This window comes from Amborella trichopoda, chromosome 12, assembly GCF_054954075.1.
Source record: "Amborella trichopoda isolate Santa Cruz 75 chromosome 12, AtrichopodaSantaCruz75HAP2 v2.0, whole genome shotgun sequence".
Classification (NCBI taxonomy): Eukaryota; Viridiplantae; Streptophyta; class Magnoliopsida; order Amborellales; family Amborellaceae; genus Amborella; species Amborella trichopoda.
In genome coordinates this window covers 18,257,105-18,281,265 of record NC_142347.1, presented here as the reverse complement: position 1 = coordinate 18,281,265, position 24,161 = coordinate 18,257,105, and the positions used below count along the sequence as shown (strand labels likewise).

General features: G+C 41.8%; 1 long non-coding RNA gene across 1 annotated transcript; it reads right to left on the bottom strand.

The window, feature by feature from the left end:
• Positions 1-9,458: 9,458 nt before the first annotated feature.
• Positions 9,459-19,725, bottom strand: LOC148779479 (uncharacterized). Its single transcript, XR_016046529.1, has 4 exons — positions 19,497-19,725; positions 16,931-17,022; positions 11,770-11,919; positions 9,459-9,682 (listed from the first exon to the last, which is right to left on the bottom strand). It is a non-coding gene; the product is annotated as an uncharacterized LOC148779479 (long non-coding RNA).
• Between the last annotated feature and the right edge of the window lie 4,436 nt (positions 19,726-24,161).

Here is a 24,161-nt window from a genome sequence, read left to right as displayed (position 1 = left end):
CAACTTTGATGCTTTATTGTGCCAAATCCAACCGTTCATCACGCATGGGGTTCAGACCAAATGTAGCCCCATACCTTACACACGCCATGGAACTAATTCCGCGTTGATCAGGTATGCAAGTGTCGTGATATGGCCACTCGAGTGGGATATGTCACTGTTGAATTTCATGCAACTGTCTTCATGAATCGCCAACTTCTCTCTAGTTTTTCTCCCTGCTTGGACATCGTTATGGGGTGTGTCACATATCAAAACGCTCTTCTTGATGAGATGAACACGCTCGTAAAATTTAAGATCGATCCCCCTAGAATAAGTGAGAAATGGCTCTTCAAAGTTGATGCTCGTGACCGTGTAGTCCAATCTCCTTTAATGGAGATTGGTGCGGGGGGCATCTCATGAGAATAGTGTGCGGCCTACCCCTTTTTAATGTTTCACCCATAACGTCTGCTTAAGCCGAAACTTGACCCCTAGAGGTTTTCAACTATTTCGAATCCAATGGTGGTGGTCCCACAACTGCTTAACGTACCAAAAATAGATTTATAGTTATGAGGTCCGTTTCAGGGAGCTAGAGGTTGGTTTGTTCAAAATTGTTTCTTTGTCTATGCTGCCTTAAGACATGTTGAATTGCGACAAAACTTGGAAGGTAGCATTTTGAAGTCCTTAGGAAGATCCTCACCTATTATGGGACAATTCTGAGACTGTTGAGAATTTTATTATATGTCAGGGCTTTATTGACCGACTTCTCTTTTTTTCTGCATTGGGGACCCAAGGTGCTAAAAAATGTCTTCAAACAACTTTCCTCGCCAAATGTTGTGCTTTGAGAGAGGCGAGAAGGACAACATTCGGAAGATTTCCTTCGGCTTTATTAATTTTTCTTTCTAGTCACTAGACCATGTGAACGCCGAGGAGATATCCAATCCCCTCTAGATGTTTTTCTTTGAGAGAAGCGAGAAGGACAACATTAAGAAGGTTTCCTTCGGCTTTATTACTTTTTTTTTCCTAACCACCGGACCACATGAACGGTGAGAAGATATCTACACAATTCTATAACTAGGATGCTTAGACCTTTGGATGCATTTGTTGCAGATCCATCTGTGGAGACTTTGGGAGAAAAGAGATTTACGCTACTGATGGGGGACACAGCATGGAATGCCCATCGTCCACGTCAAGAGAGTTTTTTGAGTTTCAATAGATGAGGGCTTTCAAAAGCTTGTAGATCTAGTTGGTTAGAATCTAGGCTTGTCTGGCAGTCAGGAGCCTTGCTTAAGGGTTTTCTTACCAATCAGTCAGGTGTTATTCGTGTTCTCTAGTGGTGAACACTGCATGGAATGCTCATCATCCACATCAGAGACTTGCTTAACTGCTGGAGGAGGACATTGCATGGAATGCCCATCATCCACGTCAAAAGCTTTTCTTTAGGTAGACAGCCAAGGAGCCCTTGGTGGGCACATGTGCTACTACACCAGGTTTGCTTTGACAAGCAGGGTGCCTCTGTGGCCAGGGCGGTCTGGGTCTGTCGGCCAGGGAGGGATTTAGCGAGGCAGCCTCACAGCGAAGCATCACCCTGACGTCTTTACCTCGCTCTATAGTTAGCCTTTGGGGGCATCTTTGGCTTGTCGGAATGATTTTCTTGTTTTTGTTTGACTTCTTGAGAATGCGGTCCTTTAGCATGGAACCTCGTTCTATCGTCTCAGTGATTCTTCTGACTCATGGTTCCTTTCGTGAACGGACTCAGACTATCGGATGCTTCTTGAAGCTCGTATTTTTGAGTCATGATATCAAGGTATTCTGACACCAGGGATTTTTCTTTTGAATGCTGGCTGAAGTAGCTCATGAGGCATGTGCTGCATTGACCTGCTTATTGGTTCAAGTGCCCTTTGTGGGTTTTCACTTGGGCTTGGGAAGTGGCATCGTAGAAACGGTTTTCACCATCCTCCATTTATTCGGGGCTCTTTTACCCATGACCTTATGACCATGTCCACCCTTATTATTCCATATTTACTCACGGTGCCTTTTTTGGTTTTCACCGTGCTCGGGTTTTTATTTTCATGGAACTCTTTTACTCATTGTTTCATGACCATGCCCATCTGTCATTTTTACTCATGATGTTCCCTTAACCAGGTGTATACCATGCATGTTATCCTTATATATATATATATATATATATATATATATATATATTGTATATTTTTTTGTGAAGGCATGTTTAGGGTCATGCCTTTGTGACCTGTGCGATGCCTTTTAACGTCACACGACCAGGATGTGCACTATAGTTTAAAGTCATATAGCTGGACCATGGTGGAGATGGATGGCAGTCTGTGGAAGCCATAGAGTGAGTATGGTGGTGGTTTGACTCGATTTGGCGCAAGGTTGCCTGCGAAAGATGGATGATGTATGGATGGAAGGTAGAAAGTGGCGACCCACTAGCTGACGGTGAGTATGGATGATGAGATGGCTCGCCGTTTGTGAGCACGGGAGAGACTCACTGAGGGAAGATGAATGGTAATGAAGGAAGATGGATTTACTAGGGAGTTTGATGAAGTTGGTGTTCACACACGAACAGGTGGATTAGGGAAGACGTGCATGAAGACACATGTAAAGGGTGTGTGTGCATGTGTTGGGGTGTATCTAAGGTCGTACCTCCGAGACTTGAGCAAAGCAATTTATCATCATGCGACTAGGACATGCACTATAGTTTAAGGTCATATAGCTTGAATCGTGGCTACGCAGTTTAAAGTCATGCAGCTAAGACCATGCAATTTAAGGTCGTGCAACTAGATCTTTGCTACAGTTTAAGGTCATATAGTTTGGACCATGGCTATGCAGTTTAAAGTCATGCAGCTAGAACCATGCAGTTTAAGGTCCTGCAACTAGACCTCTGCTACAGTTTAAGGTCATATAGTTTGGACCATGCAGTTTAGGGTTGTGCATCTAGACCATGGCTGTGCAGGTCGTCATATAGGTGAATCTCCATGGGGAGTAAAAGCATGGATGAAAATCTGACTCCCTAGGGATAAAATGGTTAAGGCCATATGCAAGAAGAAGACTTAGATGGAGAGTGGTGGAGAGTAACCCGACTCCCTGAGGATACGATAGCAAAGGAATTATGACTTAGTACGAAATAGAACTACGGATTGAAGAGGTAAGAATGACTCTCTTTTTTTTGGCATACACCTAACTCCACTGGGGATGACGGGCCGCAGCAAAGGTGTAACTCCTACTAGGGGTGGTGACAAAACACTCATGACGGTTACCAGGCATCAGACACACACGGCACTAGCATGGACAACTGTAACACACACGATGTAATAGGGTTCAGACACGCCGGTGCTAACGTGGATGGCAGTAACACCAGCAGTGGTAGTCATGAAAGGCAGTAGCATTGACATGCACAATGAAAACACATGTGGCGCTAGCGAGGGTGATAATTGCACAAACATGCTTAACTGTCCTTCACGCGCGGTGTTGTTAGTCGCAAGCGGCGTTGGTTTGAGTTCAGGCCTCGAGCTTGTGCCCAACCCAGTCCTGGTCCATTTGACTCCTGGTGCTACATGGGCGACGGTAACCCCTGTTCGAGCCTCGGGTCTGAGCCCGACCTGGTCTTGCTCATCTGACTCTTGGTACTACATGGGCAGCAGTAACCATGTAGACACCCCATTGTAGAACTGGAAAATTCGATGGTTTCTGAACCCTTAGGACCAAATTATCCTAGTAAACAAAAAATCCATAGTTTACACAGCCTACCCTGTGACCCGCAACCAATCTACTTGCCCGAAACCCTGTTTTGACCAAGATTTCTGTAAACGCCTTGTTTTATCAAAAATATCATTAAAAATAGTAAAAGACTCCGTTTTGACCCAAATGTTTATGGTAGCTTCACAAGAGGCCGAGAAACGCACTCAAAAATAAAAATATCAATTGGGATCATTTTTGGGTTGGGCGACACGGCCCTTGTCGCCCAGCTTGGATAGGACGACACGCTTAGTGTCCCCCAGATTCGGGCGACACCACTCGTGTCGCCCACCTCTTTTTGCCCCGAGTTGATATTTTCAGTTTTTTTGGGTGACACTAGCCGTGTCGCCCAGATCTGATACCTTTAAAACATGTTTTTTACCGAGTTTCTTGGTTTGATATGGGAAGATATTCTCCCCAACAAATTTTTCCCTCCTTTTGGCATCTTTTCGGGACCATTTAGAGGGGGGCAGAGAGAGAAACGGGGGAGGACTTCAGAAAAAGAAAACGCTAGAGATAGAAACCGTAAGGGATGCAGAGAAAAAGTGATAGAAGATATAAGGATAAAGAAATCTGAGGGAGTTACAGGAGAGAAAACCCTGGAAATTACGTTAGGAAGCCTTAGCTGCCTGAGATAAACCCCAGATCTACCCTTAAGATAGAACCATAAATCAAAGTCTTCATATCGAAGAGATTTATTCATAAACATCCGACTCAGAGAGACAAAATAAGATCGGTTTTGATACGAGGGAGCCCCAGAAGGCTCGGGAGTCCCGGACCATCCAACCCGTTTGGTATCATTTCCTTCATTTTACTTCGCCTACTTTATTGTTTCATTTATTTTGATCATTTTTATTTAAAAATCGTATGTTAGTGTCTTGGATCATGCTAGCTCTGCCACAGATCTAAGAGTAGTTCAGCTTGTTTTTGGGCAGATCTGGCCTCATATCTGAATTCTATTTTTCCCACCTTCTCCACTATTTAATTTTTATTTAGTTTAAGGTGTTAAAATCGAGATATCTTCATCAGAAGATCTATTTGATTTTCATCATAAACAGTTTGGCGCCCACCGTGGGGCGTTTCGAGCTTGATCCAAGCACCAAAGTACAATTTTATTTCACTATTTTTCACTGTGATCAGTCACAAAAAGTCCCAAGAATCTATGGGGATCAGGATCCAAGGTTTTTATGCTTTGAAACCCTGTTTGATCTGGGCGACACCAGCAGTGTTGCCTGAGTGACAATATCAGTGCCGCCCAGATCCAGGGCAACACTCCCTGTGTCCCCCAAAATTCGAATGTTTCAGAATTTGTTGAACCTTTGCAAATATGTTTTTTATGACTGTTCACAAAATTTCAAAGCAAAATAAAATTTTTAAAAATACCAAAAAAATATTTACCTGATACAGATCTGTCATATATGCTTTTGTTTGTTTACTCTGTTTTAATTTATTTCAACAAAAATATATTTTTTTCCCACCTCTTACAAGTTTAACTTAGTCTTATTTCATTATGTTTAACACAAAACAAATATAAAAAAAAATATATTTGTTTCCTGCAAAGGCGAAACCACCTGTGTTGCCCAACTGCAAAGGTCCCACAAAACTTTTGAGACCCCGCAAACCTGTTCTAAAGCATTTGAGTAGCTTGTTCACCAAATTTTAGCTCAAAATAAATTTTTTAAAAATATAAAAAAAATATTTTTCCGCAGATAGGTCTGCTCTGTTCTGACTATTTGATTTTATTTTAGTTTGTTATTTTTCATCTAAACCATGTTTTCCCTACTGTCACCGTGCTTAGTTTAATTGTTTTCATAAAACATAAAAAATTAAAAAATTAAAAAATAAAAAAATAAATAAACTTCGAGGGATTCTTGCACCCTCCTGAACCGTGTCCCATTCGAGTCACCCTCGACTTGGGCCGCACTCAACATAGCACGGACTGTGCCTGGTCTCATTTTTTCTGACTTTACCTTCTTAGGGGTGGCTTGCCCTTCCATCTATACTGTGCTTTGAGTGTCAAGCACTCACTTATTACCTTGCTTGTTCTGTGTGCATTGTGTGCTTGAATTTATTTTTTATTGCCTGCTTCTTTACACACTCCAGGGGAACTTGGCATTGAGAGAAGAGGCAGTTGAGATTCGCGTAACTTTAACTGTGAGCACCACTCCATAATCCTCCTCCTCAAAGCAACTCCACGTATAGTAGGACCTGGTGAACATCCTATAACAAGAGGCCAGCACCTGTGTGGGGACTTATATCAACCTGGCCGCATTTCAATAGTTAAGAACCCACTCTCAAGTCAAGCCTAGCCATAATCAGACTAGGTCAAACATTTTTATGTGCTTGCTTGCTTATTTCTGATAAGTTAATCTTAGATTTCAGTCCGGACCCACTTTTGGTCCGAGCTAGAGCTTCTGGGATCAAGTTCAGGCTTATACCCAGCCTAGCCCAGGTCCGAACCAGGTTTCAAATTGGTCCGAACCTAGGCCCCCTCTTGGTCCTAGTCAAAGGCTCGTTCCTAGTTCATCTTTAATCCAGTCCAGGTCCTTGCCTGGTCTGATCCTTAAAACTCTCGGGGTTCATATCCAGGTTTGTACCCAGCCTAGCCCAGGTCTGAACCAGGTTCACACCCTGGTCCAAACCTAGGCCCCCTCTTGGTCCGAGCTGAAAGCTCATTCCTAGCTCATCTTTCATCCATTCTTGATCCACGCCTGGTATGATCATTAAAAATCTCTAGGTCCAAGTCCAGGCTTGTACTCAGCCTAGCCCAAGTCCGAACCAGGTAAACACCCAGGTCCGAACCTAGGCCCCCTCTTGGTCTGAGCTAAAGGCTCGTTCCTAGTTCAATCTTGATCCAGTCCGGGTTGACATCCTGTCTGAGTTTCAAAACCCTCTAGGTCCAAGCCCAGGCTTGCACCCAGCTCAGTCCAGGTTCGAACAAGACTCACACCTCGGTCCGAACGTAGACCCACCCTTGGTCCGAGCCGAAACTCATGTACCATCCAGTCTAGATCTTAGTCTATGTTTTAGCATAGATCTAAGCTTTGAGTTTCCTCTTGATCTAGACTAGGCTTATCTTAATTCAGGGTCCGTACCAAAACCCATTGAGTCTAGGAAGTCTAGGATCCAGTCAAATGTTCGCCTAGGTCTTGGACAAGGTTTACCCCTAGTGTTAGGATAGTTCTGCCTTAAATAGTTGAGTTTAGATCTTACCCAAGTCTAGATTCTAGAACCCCTCCAAAGAGAATCACCATGTCGGTTACTCATAGTGATGATCACTCCATAGTCGACTCTAAGCCTAACTTACCTAAAGCCAGGGATCAGTACGCTGCAATCCCTTGAAATTATCAACAAACCTCAAGCCAATCCATTATCCAGTGCCCAGGTCTTCAGTTGGAGACAGAATCCCAAGCATCTACTCCTAATCCTGAAATTGGTGTGATTCGAAAGGCTGGTTCAGCCCGATAGACTCGAAATAGTCAAGGGGTCCGACCTGGAGTTGTCCGGCAAGGGGTCTTAGGAAACTAAAGTAGGTGTCGAATGGGGGAAGAAATTCATACAGCATCTAATGCCAATTCCCACAACACGAACCCAGATAACTCTGGGGTGCAACGGTCTCAAGACTAAGACACACATAGGTCTTGGGGATCCAACCCTACCTCGAGTCGTCGTAGTACAACTCATGATGTCATGAACACTGTACGAGGTGGAGGTGTCGACCCCATCCGACACCTAGGCGAGATAGGTGTCCAAGCTGCCCGTAAAAGTCTAGCTGACCTAGGTTACATGATTCATGCCCCAGCTTACGGGGTCGAACCCAATTCAAGTCAGTGGCATAGGTCAACCCTTAGCACAATTGAGTCAACCGATTCTTCAATCGGTCCCTCTAGTTAATCCAGTCCAACAAACCGTACAATTTTTGCAATCAGTGGCAACACCCGCCGGTCAGTACACCCCTTAGGAGCAGTTGTATCAAACCGCCCCGGTGACTGCGACTCATCAATCTCAGGCCCATGTAGGCCAATGTTGTCATGCCCCGCAACCCTGCTGGAGGGCGACAGAGTGCGGGATCGCGACCATAGGTTGCTAATGTCACTCAAGTGGGAGTGAAATCACGAGAAAACTATGAATGAAAACTAGAATAAACCATTCATCAAAACAAATAACAATTCCAAAATTATAGCCATCTCATTCATCCATTATTCAAAAGTCTTTACAATTCCTTCAAGGCACTACTGGCCCAAAAATACACAAATGAGCTACACCAGACATTATTGAGACATCCTAAACATACAAAGAAAGTCTTCAAAGGACGACTTTTTAAACTCTCAACTTCGAGCTTCAAAACCCCAATGGTCACCCACCCTAGGCACAAGTGTCAACACTCTTCATTCCACAGTTATGAAAATAATATGGATTGAGCTAACAACTCAGTAAGTAGGTCCACACCATTGCATTCCAACTAGCATGATAGTGATAACAAATTCACAACACACATATACGTACATATACACATGTAGCAAATAAAGTCCCTCAACAAGCTTCTTAACACTAGCAGAATTGTGAGAAAGGCAGTTCAATATATAATGCATAAGTCACAATCACCTTTCTTAAATTAGTGTAATAAAGGAAGCAGATCACAATTCCAGTTGTGACGGGTACCTTGATCAAATCGTACAACAACTATTGATAGGTACAAAATAAACGTTTAAGCTAAGATGTATATCTTCTAACAAACCAAATTGAAAGAATTTTGATTCTATTTTGTGGTTTAAAAATTCATGGAAATCAAGGTGATAGTTTTGATTTTCATTAATACTACCCACAGTGACATACATTCATAAAGCAAGATATAACTTTCAATCTAGGAAGCTTTTCAAATTAGTTTCCACATGAAAGTTTTAGCCCATTCAAATATCTTTCAAATGGTTGCGATTTGGCTAAAAATGTTCTTGTTTTGGCTCGCTACAATCAGTGGCCACAGTTGTAAAAATAAAAAATCCAGGAAAGATATATCTTCCCATTTTGAAACCTAAATTCATTTTTTGTAAATAATTTCAGCAATAGGTAAAAAAACCATTTTACTGGACTCGTATATCTTTCCAGTGGGGGTGGTTTGAGGTCAATCGGACCCCTTTGACTGTTCAAAAGCCTCTTATAAGTACATGCGAACTTCTAGAATTTCATAGTGGCATACAACATGTCTCAAGCATACATTTCATGATCTTCATTTCATGGTGAGCCACACGATAACAACCATTCTCTCACAATGTGAACACACACATAGTCATGCATAGCATGCATTTCTTACATAATCTAGGAATCATGCATTAATTCTTGACATTCACCATTATCATAGAACAAGAGCCCCAATTTCTAAATAAAATGGCGTAAGGATTTTCTTACATCACATACACTTTCATTCTCATTTCATGCATAAATTCCATGCATCCTTACGACTATCACGCAATGGTGACGGATCCACTTACCTAAACAACAATCGTGTCTTTTGCACTCCTCTCCTCACAGCTCTCACCCACCCAATAGTGGTATCACGACCCCACTCCCTGACCCCTGCCGTCCGATAACGAAGGGTGACAGAGTGTGGGATTGTGAACACAGAGGCCGCTTACGTCACTTAGGTGGGAGTGGCATCGATACATATTAAAAATACGCAACAAAGAAAACCACGAAAGAAGATAAAACTCATACATCAAGCAACATAAAACTAAATAAATTTAAACTTCATTCATCCTCAAAAGGTCTTTAGAATAAAGTACAAGGCTTACAAGCCTTACATTCATCCCAAAAATATTACATCAAAAAAAAAACACATGGAAACACCACCAGGCACCTACAAAATCAAGAAGAGAGTCCTGAACTGGCTTGAACTCCAAACACCTGCTATCACCGGTCCGCCACTCGCCACCACACACGATCAGATACTAGTTCTCTACATGGACAAAGTAAGCGGAGCGAGCAATAAGCTCAGTAAGTAGATCACTGCCCTTACATTTCGGACTATCAGTAAGTACATAATTACATGTCCATGATTTGTCAAAATTCACATTTGTTTCACAGAATGTGGTCACAGATCACAGTTTATATAAGTGTTGCACAGATACATTCAGAAGTTCATACAGAATACAGAACTTGAATAAGCAGAAGAGAAACAAACTACTCATAAAGTAAAAGCCATATTCATTAGGCCAAGCCAATTCTATTTTTTAGGACTTCTACCATCACTCAGGATGGAAGACAATGACAAGTGAACATCACTTTGTAATTTCTTCATAAACACACATACAATACCCAGTGCGCTTTGTGGTTTTTGATAGGCTGAGGACTTGCAAGACACTGTCCTCTTACTCTCTCACAACTAGAGGACGTTATACTACCAAAGGGGGTCCAATGGATAGTGCCCAGAAATCTTGGGGGTGCGACCCTCCCAAGTACAATTAGAGCCTAACTCCCTTCCTATCATCGAGAGTCGAGGAAGGATCATGTGGCAAGTCCATGCTCAAATGTCAAGGTGCGGCATGTCCATGCTCACACTTACAGAGTCTGACAGAATATCACATATATATCATTGTGAGGCAAGTCCATGCTCACACGTCAGAAATAGAGGGCTCACTATCAAAGGAGGATCCATTGTGTAGCGGTCGGAATCAGAGTCCATATAATAGAATTAGAGCTCATATAACAGAATCGGAGTTACGATAACATAATCAGAGTTCTTATAACAGAATTAGAGTTCATATAACATAATCAGAGTTTTAAAACAGAATCAGAGTTCTTATAACAAAATCAAGTTCTTATAACAGAATCAGAGTTCATATAACAGAATCAGAGTTCTTATAATAGAATCAAAGTTCATAAAACATAATCAGAGTTCTTATTACAGAATCTGAGTTCTTATAACAAAATCAGAGTTCATAGAACATAATCAGAGTTCATATAACAATAGTCAGAGTATCGATGTCGTGCTTTCTAAAAGTTCAGGCAGTGACATCCAAGTCAAAATAAGGCTATAACTTCCATTCCATTTGGAATATGAAGATAGTTCCAAAATCAATTTTACCATATAAACAACTATATTTCAGTTAGAGGTGGCTTCAGCAAAATCAGACCTTTTTGACCCCTCAAAATAACCCAAGAATAGAGACACGTAGTCTGAAATATGTTGTGCAGTGAAAACAGTGTCATGTCTTTGAAATTCCGCCCATGTTTCAAAATCAAGGCGGAACCTCAAAAAGCACTCCACATGTGAATTAAATATGACTCATAACCGATTCTAATGGCCAGGTTTTGGGTTAAAATGGATGCATTTTAGTTAGTCAGAGGCATTAAATTTTTGCTTTTGCTAAAACTGTCCACAGCTATACACATTCAGAAAACGATGCGTAACTTTCAATCTAGAGCGAATTTCAAAGCATATCTTCTTTTTCGCAAGGAATTTCGATAGGGGCTAAACATAAATATTTTACTAGACTTGTATATCTTTCCAATGGCAATACTTTTGTATCATTTGGATTTCAATAAGTCAGGCAAAGTCTCAATACAACAGAAGTAATATTTCTGGAAATTGTAACAGTATGCTAACAGAGATGTGCATGTACATTTCACATCATATCCTCCAATCTATTAAGAATTGTGTCTAGATTTAAGCATAAAAATGAAACTAGACTCAGATATCTTTCCAATGTGGTGATTTGAGGCCATTCTGAGATAATTTGATGGGCTAACCAGGTGTTACAAAAATATGAACAATCTCTGGATTTTCACAGTCTAGCCATGGCATGCATCAAGGATCACTATGCAACTAATATCATAGCAGTGCATAACATGGTACACAAAGAAAGACTAAATACTTGGAAAAACAGAGCACAACAACACACATACAACTCTATTCCTCTAACACAATTCTTATGCCAAAAATCATGCTTGACATCATGCTTCAACTCATTCACCACTTAACTTTATTCATGCGTTAATTCATGCCTCATAAAACTTAGAGCAAGGGGGTAGAGATCCTTTTACCTCATAAGAACTCCAAGTATACCCTCCACCAAGCTGCTCCTCAAAGGTCAAGCTCCCAAAGCTTGAGGTTCTAAGTCTTTTAGAGAGGGAGAGAGAGCAAAACGTGGGAGAGAGAGAGGGCCAAAGCTCTTGAGATGGATGGGAAGGGTTCTATTATTAAAAGAGGAAAAAGATAAGAAAGGGCAGCAAGGGACAAGTGACATTCAAGCAAAACTAAAGGACATGCATGAGGAGAGAGAGAGAGAAAACATGGGGGGCATCACCATGAGATAGAAGCATGCAATTGATAAGTGGCATGTAAGAGGGGAGAGAGAGAGAAAACATGGGGGACATCATCAAGAGATGGGAGCATGTAATTGACAAGTGGCATGCATGAGGGGATAGAGAGAAAAAACATGGGGGACATCATCATTGTGGGCTGGAGCATGGTTGTGCCACTTAGAAAACACTCACAGTAGAAACACACCCGGCAGTAACACCTTATACACCCACTGCAAAATACAACCGGCACTACACGGCCCGCGTTAACCTTCCTAACTGGTGCTGGCCAACCAGCGCTAAGCAACAGGCGTTGGGCTTTTCCTCTTCGTAGCCAATGCTGCACACAATCCAATCGGCACTGGCACTTCCCCCTCTCACAGCCGGCAATGCACACAATCCATCCAACGCTAGGAACTCAACCGGCACTGGCGCTCCTTCTCCTTCACAGCCGATGCTAGACAACCCAACCAGTGCTGGGAAACTCAACTGGTGCTGACGCTTCTTCTCCTTCACAGCTGGCGCTAGACAACCCAACGAGCACTAGGCAACCCAACCGACGCTGGCAAACTTCCCCATCCCGTCATGCCTTCTAACTGGCCGGGAAAAGTTTGGGTCGTCACATCATCCACCCCTTAAAAATATTTTGTCCTCAAATCGTCAATCGATTAAATGGGGGTACTTCTCAAGGATTTCATCCTCTCGTTCCCACATTGATTCTTCCTTCGAATGATGCTGTCGTAAAACTCAGGCTAGGGGAATCTCCTTTTTGTGTAAAACATGTACCCTTCTATCCAGAATCTTAATTGGTTGCTCAACATAAGTTAAGTCTTCCCTTATCGGCATCGGGTCATATTTTAAGACGTGGGACGGATCGGGCTGATACTTTCTCAATAATGAAACATGGAAAGCATTAGGAATATTGGCCAGACGGTAAGGCAAATCGATATGCCACGACTTCAATTTTCTCTAATATTTCAAAGGGGTCCGATGAAGTGTGGACTTAGCTTCCCTTTCTTGCTGAACCTCATAATTCCCTTTATTGGTGACACTTCAAAAACGACTTGATCACTCACTTCAAATTCAAGGTCCCTTCGGTGATTATACACATAACTCTTCTATCGACTCTGAGCTATTCTAAGCATTTCTCGAATTAGGGCGATCTTTTTTTATGTTACTTGAACAATTTTCAGCCCTAACAGTCTCCTTTAGCAGATTTATTCCCAACACACTGGGGATCTACATTTTCTCCCATACAGATCCTCAAAAGATGCCATTTGAATACTCGCCTGGAAATTGTTGTTATATGCAAATTCTATCAGAGTTAAGTGATCATCCCAGTTTCCTTTAAAGCATATCCTCTAAGCTTTGAATGGCCCTTTCTTACTGTCCATCGATCTGGGGGTAAAAAGCAATAACTAAAAGTCTCATCCCTAAGGCGGTTTGCAAATTGTTCCAAAATCTCGAAGTAAAACTAGAGTCCCTGTTGGACATAGTACTAACAGGTACCCCATGCAGCCTCACAATTTATTGACGTATAGGTGAGCCAGTTTATCTAGGGTATAGGTAGTACGAACCGGTAAGAAATCTGCAGCCTTAGTCAATCGGTCTACAATTAACGCAAACACTGTCATGACCCAATCCTGATCTTGGCAAACCGGATACAAAGTTCATAGCGATGTGCTCCCACTTCCATTCTAGTATAGGCAGAGGTTGTAACAGCCTGGCAGGTATCTGGTGCTCAGCCCTTACTTGCTGATAGGTCAGACATTTAGAAAAAAATTATGTCACATCCCTTTTTACGTTATTCCACCAGAAAGTCTTCTTTAAATCTTGATACATTTTTTTTCTTCCTGAGTGTATAGTATACTGAGAGTGGTGTTCCTCTTCTAAAATGACCCTCTTTATTTTATCATCATTTGGGACACATACCTGTTCCCTAAATATTATTAGATCATCACTGCCGACCAAAAAATCCTCCTTTCTATCCTGCTTTAATTCTTCTAGGATTTTAACAAGCTAGGGGTCTACCTTTTGGGCTACTCGAATTTGTTGGAAGAGTTGAGGTTCCACTTTGGTACCTACAATTATTCCTTCCCCAGAACTGGAGGGTAAAGTCAGGCACCACTCCACTGCATCTTCTATCAGTTTCATCTCTTGGGGCATCAGATGGGCTATTGATATCAAGGGTTTTCGACTGAACCACCACATTTATTTTGCTGGGTTGGTAATTGATAATGCAGACATAGTCATTGAGTAGGTCCATCCACCTTCTTTGTCTCATATTCAGCTCCTTTTGAAAACATAAATACTTGAGGCAATTATGATCTATGAATATCTTAAATTGTGTTCCATAGAGATAATGTCTCCAGACCTTTAAGGCAAAATACCATGACTGCGAGCTCTAAGTCATGAGTTGGGTAGTTTTTCTTATGCGGCTTTAATTGTCTACAGGCATAGGCTATAACTTCCCCATGCTGCATTAACACACACCCTAGTCCTTTATGGGAAGCACATCAATATAAACCACAGAGCCTTCGTTTCCTTTGAGCAAGGTCAATATTGGGGGCAGTAGTCAATCCTTTCTTTAATTCTTGAAAACTCTTTTCACAGTCATCTGACCAAACAAATGTCACCTCCTTCTGGGTTAGGCGAGTTAAGGGAAGTGCTATCCTAGAGAAGCCTTCTACAAAGCGTCTATGGTATCCTGCCAAACCCAGAAAACTATGAACTTCTGTCACATTTGTTAGCCTTCCCCACTTAATCACAGCTTCAATCTTACAAGGGTCAAATGCGACCCTGTCCTTAGAAACAACATGCCCGAAAAAGGCCACGCTTGGAAGCCATAACTCACTTTTCCCCAACTTGACATATAACCTTTCTGTCTTTAGAGTCTGGAGAACCATCCTTAAATGTCGTTCATGCTCTTTTTGATTTCTTGAGTATACCAAGATGTTATCTGTAAAGACTACTACAAAGTCATCCAGGACGGATTTAGAAAACCCTGTTCATCAAATCCATAAAAACAGCCGCGGCATTAGTTAGTCCAAACAACATAAATAAAACTTCAAAATGACCATAACAAGTTCTTAATGTGGTCTTAGGGACATCTTCCTCAACTCGCAGCTGATGGTAACTTAACCGAAGGTAAATCTTGGAAAATACTTGAGCCCCTTGGAGTTGGTCGAAGAGATCATCAATTCTTGAGAAGGGGTACTTATTCTTTACAGTAACCTGGTTCAGCTACCGATAGTCTATTTATAACCTCAAAGACCCGTATTTCCTTTTAACAAACAAAACAGGTGCACCCCAAGGTGACACACTAAGTCGGATAAATCCCTTCTCCAACAACTCTTGTAATTGTTCTTTTAACTCCTTCAGTTCAGCTAGGGCCATCATATAAGGGGCTTTGGAGATGGGGGCAGTGCCAGGGACCACATCTATCTCAATTTCGATTTCTCTAACTGGGGGTAGAGAGGTTAACTCTTTAGGAAATGCCTCTGGATATCCTCTAACCACCGGTATTTCTTCTAATTTAGACTGCTCAGCCCGATTCTCCACCATGTATGCTAAATACCCAACACACTTTCTAACCAATAAACGGGAAGCCCGAATAGTTGAAATAAAATGTAGAGGGGAAACATCCTTGATGCCAATAAATTATAACTCGGGCTGATTTGGGCATCTAAGGAATACAGACAAACTACAGTAGCATGGAGCGTGGATAGCCAATCTATGCCCAAAATAACATCAAAGTCTTTGATATCTAACCATATCAAATCTATAGGCAGTATACATCCTCCAAGTAAGACTCCACAAGATTTATACATAATAACGGTTTCTATAGATTTCCCCATGGTGTGCATCCTATCAGTGTCTAATACAGAAGTGAGGGTCTAAAATTTATATGCATGCCAAGTGTGGTGCAACAAAAGAGTGAGAAGATCTGTGACCACTTAAAATTCTAGCTCCTTTATCACAAATAGAGAGCTTACCCTGGTGCTCTGAGGTAAACGCCTTAGTTCCTGGTTCCATGAGTGGAGTTTCCAGTCCTTGAGTCTCTGATTGATTTTCGGGCTCTATCATACGACAATTCTTGACCAGCTGTCCAGGCCTACCACATCGATAACGTGCTTTCGGGTTCTTAAGGCACTCTGCCATGGAGTGGCTGGTCTTCCCACAGTATGTGCATGTCGGGAGCTGATTTTCCTTCACCTTGCCCTGGGGAGTCTTTTGGGTTTTTACGGCACCCTGTTGAGCTCTATGCTTAAAACCTCTCCAAGGGGGCGTCCAAGCCTTCCTCTAAAAATGTCCAGATGCTGAGGGCCTTAGTCTACTTTCTATTCTCAGTCGGATTTCTTCGCAATCTTACATAACGTGGTTCACAGTCCTGAGCATGATAATGGTCTTTTCGAAGGCCTCAGGGTTCCCATTTCCCGCACTTGAACCGCTGGCATGAGTTCTCGGCATCTTTTCCTAAGAAAGGGACACCCAGACACGAGTTACTAATCTATCCAAATCATTATAAAGACACTTCTAAGACTCTCTAAGCTAATAATCCTATCCTGGCTGCTCTGATACCACAACAGTCACAACCCCGCTCCCTCACCACCGCCGTCCCATAATGGAGGGTGACAGAGTGCGAGATCTTGAACACAGAGGTCACGTACGTCTCTCAGGTGAGAGTGGCATAAACATGTATTAAAAGTATGGAATCAACGCAAACCACGAAAGAGGATAAAACTCATACATCAAGCAATCAAAAACTGAATAAATTTAAACCGTTAGCTTCATTCATCCTCAAAAAGTCTTTAGAATAAAGTTTGAGGCTTACAAACCTTACATTCACCTAAAAAATATTACAACAAAAGAACAACACGTGGCAACACAACCAGGCACCTACAAAGTCAAGAAGAGAGTTCTGAACCTGCTTGAACTTTAAACACCTTCTATCACCGGTCTGCCACTCACCACACACGATCTGGTGCTAATTCTCTACATGAATGAAGTAAGCGGAGTGAGTAATAAGCTCAGTAAGTAGATCACTGCCCTTACATTCTGGACTTTCAGTAAGTACATAATTACATGTCCATGATTTGTGAAAATTACATGTATATGATTTCAATAAGTACATAATTACATGTCCATGATTTCAAAGAATGTGGTGACATGTCAGAGTATATATAAGTGTTGTACAGATACATTCAGATGTTCATACAGAATACAGAATCCGAATAAGTAGAACATAAACAAGTTACTCTTGACGTAGAAGCCCAATTCATTAGGCTAAGTTAATCCCATTACTTAGGACTTCTACCATCACTCAGCAGGGAAGACTATGACAAGCGAACATCACTTTTTAATGTCTTCACACACATACAGTCCCTAGCGCGCTTTGGGGTTTTTCATAGACTGTGGCCTTACAAGACACCGCCCTCTTACTTTATCACCATTAGAGGACGTTACACCAAAATAAGGGTCCCGATGGATAGTGCCCGGAAATCTTGGGGGATGCGACCCTCCCAAGTACAATCAGAGCCCAACTACCTTCTTATCATTGGGAGTCAGGGAAGGATTATGTGGCAAGTCCATGCTCACATGTCATAGAGCGGCAAGTCCATGCTCACACTTATAGAGTCTGACAAACTATCACAAATATACCATTGTGTGGCACGTCCATGATCACACGTCACAATTAAAGGGCTCATGACCAATGGAGGATCCACTGTGTAGCAGTCAGAATTAGAGTCCATATAACAAAATCAAAGTTCATATAACAGAATCAGACCTCAGATAACAGAATCTGAGTTCTTATAACAAAATCAGAGTTCATGTAACATAATCAGAGTTCTTATAACATAATCAGAGTTCTTATAACAAAATCAGAGTTCTTATAATAGAATCAGAGTTCATATAACATAATCAGAGTACTTATAATAGAATCCGAATTCATATAACAAAATCAGAGTTCTTATAACAGAATCTGAGTTCTTACAACATAATCAAAGTTCATATAATAGAATCAGAGTTCATATGACTGATTCAGAGTTCTTATAACAGAATCAGAGTTCATATAATAGAATAAAATTTCATATAACAGTAGTAAGAGTATCGATGTCACGCTTTCTAAAAATTCAGGCAGTGACATCCAAGCCATAACAAAGCTATATCATTCGTTCCATTAGGAATTTGAAGATAATTCCAAAATAAATTTTATGTTAGACGCAACTATCTTTGATTAGAGGTGGTTTGAACAAAATCAAACCTTATTTGGCCCTTGAAAAGAACCCAAGAATAGAGACACTTAGTATGATATTTGTTGTGCAGTGAAAACAATGGCATGTCTTTGAAATTCCCCCATGTTTCAAAATCAAAGAGGAACCTCATAAAGCACTCAACATGTGAATTAAATATGACTCATAACCGGTTCCAATGGCTTGGGTTTAGGCTAAAATGGATGCCTTTAGTTAGTCAAATTCAGTGACATCAGAGGCATTAAATCTGTGCTTTTGCTAAAACTGTCAACATCGACACACGTTCATAAAACGAAGCGTAACTTTCAATCTAAATAGAATTTCAAAATATTTTCTCATGCAAGTTTTAACCTACTCATATATCTTTCAAAAGGATATGATTTGACAGAAAATGGATTTGTTTGGTTGGTGAAAACCAGTAATCACGGCAGGGTTGATGCAAAATCAAGAAAAATAGTCAAACAGTAACCTACCCGTACATTTCGAGACATATATTTTTTTTCGCAAGGAATTTTGATAGGGTAGTAATTTCCAATGGAAGTAGTTTCAAACACAAACATTTCACTAGACTTGTATATCATTCCAATGAAAGTAGTTTCATGTCATTTGGGCATCAATAAGTCCGGCAAAGTCTCAGTAGAACAGAAATAACATTTCTTAAAATTGTAACAGTATGCTAACAGTGATGTGCATGCAGATTTCAAGTCATATTCTCCAATCTATCAAGAATCTCATCTCATAAGCATAATAATGAATCTAGACTCAGAGATCTTTCCAATGGTGGTGATTTGAGGTGATTATGAGATAATTTGATGGGTCAACTAGGTGTTACAAAAATATGAACTGTCTTTGGATTTTCATAATCCAGCCATGGCATGCATCAAGGATCACTCTGCAAATTATAAATTATGCGAGATAACAACATGAGCCCAAAACCAATCTAAATTGAACTCACAAGAACAATAACCCACCAATTTTCAGACTCAACTGATATCACAGCAATGCATAGCATGATACACAAAGAAGGACTAAATTCCTGAAAAAATAGAGCACAACAACACACATACAACTCTATACCTCTAACATAATTCCTCTGCAATCTTATGACAAAAATCATGCTTAAAATCATGCTTCAACTCATTCACCATTTAAATTTATTCATGCTTTAATTCAAGCCTCATACAACTTGATGCAAGGGAGTAGAGATCCACGTACCTCACAGGAACTCCAAGTTTACCCTCCACCAAGCTCCTCCTCAAAGGTCAAACTCCCAAAGCTTGAGGCTCTAAGTCCTTTAGAGAGGGAGAGAGAGCAAAACGTGGGAGAGAGAGACGGTCAAAGCACTTGAGATGGATGGGAAGGATTCTATTAATAAAAGAGGAAAAAGAGAAAAAAGAGCAGCATGGGACAAGTGGCATTCATGAAAAACTAAAGCACATGCATGACGAGAGAGAGAGAGCAAACATGGGGGACATCATCATGAGATGGAATCATGCAATTGAAAAGTGGCATGCAAGAGGGGAGGGAGAGAGAAAACATGGGGGACATCATCATGAGATAGAAGCATGCAATTGATAGGCAGCATGTAAGAGGGGAGAGAGAGAAAACATGGGGGACATCATCATGAGATGGAAGCATGCAATTGACAAGTGGCATGCAAGAGGGGAGAGAAAGAGAAAACATGGGGGACATTATCATTGTGGGCTAGAGCATGCTTGTGCCACATGGAAAACACTCACAGTCACTCAGCGGTAACACCATGTACACGCACGACGAAACACATCTGGCACTACACAGCCCGCGCTAACATTCCCAACCAGCGTTGGGCAATCGACGCTGGCCAACCGGTGTTGAGCAATAGGCACTGGGCGTTTCCTCTTTATAGCCGACGCTGTACACAATCCAACTGGCGCTGACACTTCTCCTCTTCACATCCGGCGCTGCACATAATCCAATCAGCGCTGGCGGTCCTTCTCCTTCACAACCGGAACTGGACAACCCAACCGGTGTTGGGCAATGCAACCGACGCTCGCGCTTCTTCTCCTGTACAGCCGGCGGTGGGCAACCCAACCGGTGCTAGCGCACTTCCCTATCCCGCCTTACCTTTTAACTGGCCGGGAAAAGTTTGGGTCGTCACAAGTGGCTACCCACCTTGTGCCTTAGAAAGAGTGAGAGATAGAGAGAGATAGAGTGAGAGAGAGAGAGAGATAACGTAAGAATGAGTGGCACAGGTGAGGAAGGGTGTCTAAGTACACTTGGGTTGAGGTGGCTGGCCAAGTGTCACCAAAAGATTGTAAAATTTGGACATGTGGCACTCAATCATCATGCATTTGACAAGTGGCATACACAACTCATGTATGTCAGAGACACAGCAAGTGCTGCACAAAAATCCACTTGGCGCTGGCATCTTCCAACCAACGCTGGCCTCTTCACACAAATCCACCGAGCACTGGCTCTTCCAATTGGCACTAGCCTCTCCACACAAATCCACCCTATGCTGGCTCTTCCAACCGGCGCTGGCCTCTTTACATAAATCCACCCGACGCTGGCTCTTCTAGCCGATGCTGGCCTCTTCACACAAATCCACTTGGCATTGGCTCTTCCAACTAGCGCTGGCCTCTTCGCACAAATCCACCCAGCGCTAGATCTTCCAACCGGCACGGGCTTCTTCACACAAATCCATCTGGCGTTGGCCTTTCCTCAGCCTCCTTATCCCGCCATGCCTTCTTACTGGTCGAGAAACGTTCAAGCGGTAGGGCCAATCGATATACCACGACTCCAATCCTTTCTAAAATCACAAACTGTCCAATAAACCATGGACTTAGTTTCCCCTTCTTGCCAATTCTCATTATGCCCTTAGTTGGTGATACTTTCAGAAAACCCGATCACCCACCAAAAATTCAAGTTCCCTTCTTCGATTGTTGGCATAACTCTTCTACCGACTTTGAGTTGTTCTATGTCTTTCCCTAATCAAAGCTATCTTTTCTGAGGATATTTGAACAATCTCTGGTCGCAACATTCTTCTCTTACTGACCTCATCCTAACATATGGACGATCTACACTTCGTCGTATACAATGCCTCAAAAGGCTCCATCTAGATACTGGCCTGGAAACTATTGTTACAGGAAAACTCTATCAGAGGCAAGTGATCATCCTAATTTCCCTTGAAGTCTGAAACACAAGCCCTCAACATATCTTCCAGGGTTTGTATGGTCCTTTCGGATTGTCCATCAGTCTGGGGATGGAAAGCTGTACTGAAAGTAAGTTTGGTCCCCATAGCCAACTGCAGGCTGTTCCAAAACCTTGAAGTAAATCTGGAGTATCTGTCGGACACAATACTAACAGGCACCCCATGCAGTCTTACAATCTCCTTGATTTATAATTGGGCAACTTATCCATGGTATAACTAGTATGGACCTGCAGGAAATGAGCAGCTTTAGTGAGCGGGTCTACAATGACCCAAATACTATCATGCCCCGAACTTGATCTCGACAGGCCAGACATGAAGTCCATAGTTAGGTGCTCTCACTTCCATTCTAGGATAAGTAAGGGCTGTAACTGTCCTGTAGGTTTTTGATGTTCAGCTTTCACTTGTTGACAGGTTAAGCACTTGTAAACAAATTGTGCTACTTCTCCCTTCATGTTACTCTACCAAAAGACTCTTTTTAGATCCTGATGCATCTTTGTGCTTCCTGGATGCACTGAATAACGGGTGTGATGTGCCTCTTCTAAAATAGCCATTTTTACCTTCTCATTGTTAGGAACAAAAACTCGTCCCTTGAATCTCATCATTTCATCGCTGCCCAAGACGAAGTCCTCCTTACCATCTGACCTTATTTCCTCGAAAATTTTCGTGAATCGAGGATCCTACTTTTGTGCCACTCGGATTGGCTAAAAAAGATGTGGCGCTATTCTCATACATGAAATTATTCCTTTCCCACCATCAAGGGACAGAGTTGGATGCCACTCTACTACATCTTCTGGTAACTTCATCTCTCAAACCATCATGTGAGCCATTGACACCACGGGCCTCCTACTTAAGGCATCTGCCACAACATTAGCCTTACCTGGGTCGTAATTGACGGTACAATCATAATCATTGAGCAAGTCCATCCATCTTCCTTGTCTCATATTCAATTATTTCTGAGAAAACAAGTACTTGAGGCTCTTATGGTCGGTGAACACTTTAAATTGAGTTCCATACAAATAATGTCTCCAATGTTTTTTGGCAAAAACCACAGCTGCCAACTCCAAATCATTAGTGGGATAGTTCTGCTTGTAAGGCTTTAATTACCTAGATGCATAGGCTATAACCCTTTGGATCAATACACACCCAAGCCCTTTATGCGAGGCATCAGTAAAAACCCCAAAATCTTCATTCCCCTCAGGTAAGGTCAGTACTGGGGCTGCGGTTAATCTTTTTTTCAATTCCTGATAACTTCTCTTGCAATTATCAGACCACACAAACTTGGCTTCCTTTTGGGTTAGGTGGGTTCAGGGAAGTGCTATCTTCGAGAATCCCTCTACAAAACACTTGTAATACCCTGACAGTCCTAGGAAACTGCGGACTTCAGATACATTCATTGTTCTCTCACATTTAAGCTCCAACTCAATCTTGCAAGGATCAACTGCCACCCTGTCTTTGGAAACAATATGCCCAAGGAAAGCCACATTTGGAAGCCAGAACTCAGTCTTATTGAGCTTAGCATACAATGTTTCCTCCCTTACAGTCTGGAGGACCATTCTTAAATGTTGCTCATGATCTGTCTAATTCTTGGAATACACCAAAATATCATCAATAAGACCACCACAAAATCATCCAGATGGGATCTAAAAACTCTATTCATCAAATCCATAAAGACAGCTGGAGACTAAGAACTCGTAAAGTCCATAACGAGTCTTGAATGCGGTCTTGGAGCTATCACCTTCCTTAACACACAATTGGTGGTACCCAGACTGAAGGTCAATCTTTGAAAATACTTGGCCCCCTTGCAGTTGATTAAATAAATTCTCAATTCTGGGCAACGGGTATTTAGTCTTTAGTGTAACCTGATTCAACTGTCAATAATCAATGCATAGCCTCAAAGACCCATCTTTCTTTTTGAAAAATAGAACTGGTGTGCCCCATGGTGACACGCTAGGTCGAATGAACCCCCTATCCAACAATTCCTGCAATTGTCCTTCAGTTCTTTAACTCAGCTGGGGCCATCCTATAAGGTTCCTTAAGAATAAGAGTAGTACCAAGGGCCACCTCTATCTCAAATTCAATTTCTCTAACTAGGGGTAGAGAAGTTAACTCTTCAGGGAAGACCTCTGGGTATTCTCTCAAAACCGGTATGTCTTACAATTTAGACTCAACACCCCGGTTTTCTACTACAAAACCCTAATATTCAACACACTTTGGCCAACAGGCGAAAGGCCCAAAGGGCTGAGATGATGTGTAAAGGAGAAACATCCTTAATGTTCTTAAAATGTAGTTCAGGTTGATCCGAGACCCTAAACGTTACAATCTTATTTAAACAGTTTACTGTAGCATGATGGGTAGACAACCAATCCATGCCCAAAATAATATCAAAATCCTGAATATCCAAAAGATCCAAATCTATAGGCAATAAATGCCCTTCAATCACAATCCCTCATTGTTTATACATCATATCAGTTTCTATTGATTCTACCATAGGAGTACATACTATTAAAGTCCAAACAAGTCGTACAGATTTAGCATTCGAATCACATGCAAAGTGTGGTGCAACAAATGAATGGCAAGAACCAGGGTCAATTAAAACTCTTGCTTCAATTTCACACACTGAAAGTGTACCTCGAATCACAGAGGTTGACGCCTTGGCTTCTTGCTCGGTCATTTGAACTCTTGGTTTGTCA